Here is a 416-nt window from a genome sequence, read left to right as displayed (position 1 = left end):
GCAGCTCCCGCGGCCGCGCTGCCCTTCGGCCTCAACTCGCCTCCCTCCTCGCCCTCCCGGAAAGGGAGAAGGAACGAGCGTCCCCGTCCCACGTCACGGCGGTAAACGATCTCGTGCCTGGGAGGACGCAGGGTAAAGGGTCCCGGCAAAACAGCATCCGAAGTCGCCCGCTTTCGTGCCTCTGTGGCCAAACCCCACCCTTTTGTAAGCATTTTAACCCCCTTTATTTCCTTTTATTGCCCCCACCTGGGATTAAACTCCCCGTGAGCAGCAGGAAAAACCCACCTTTCCGCTTAAAAACGGGGTTGCAACAGGATCTGCTTTTCCAAACCCTTTTTTGGGGTGTTTCTCGGTCCCCAGCTCCCCGTTCCCTCCCTGCTTACCCCTCGTTCTCCGCTTACCACTCCCGGCTCGGG

The sequence above is a fragment of the Phaethon lepturus genome, unplaced genomic scaffold (assembly GCF_000687285.1).
Source record: "Phaethon lepturus isolate BGI_N335 unplaced genomic scaffold, ASM68728v1 scaffold30853, whole genome shotgun sequence".
Classification (NCBI taxonomy): domain Eukaryota; kingdom Metazoa; phylum Chordata; class Aves; order Phaethontiformes; family Phaethontidae; genus Phaethon; species Phaethon lepturus.
The sequence above is the reverse complement of the archived record's forward strand: the minus strand, read 5'-3'. Positions refer to the sequence as shown.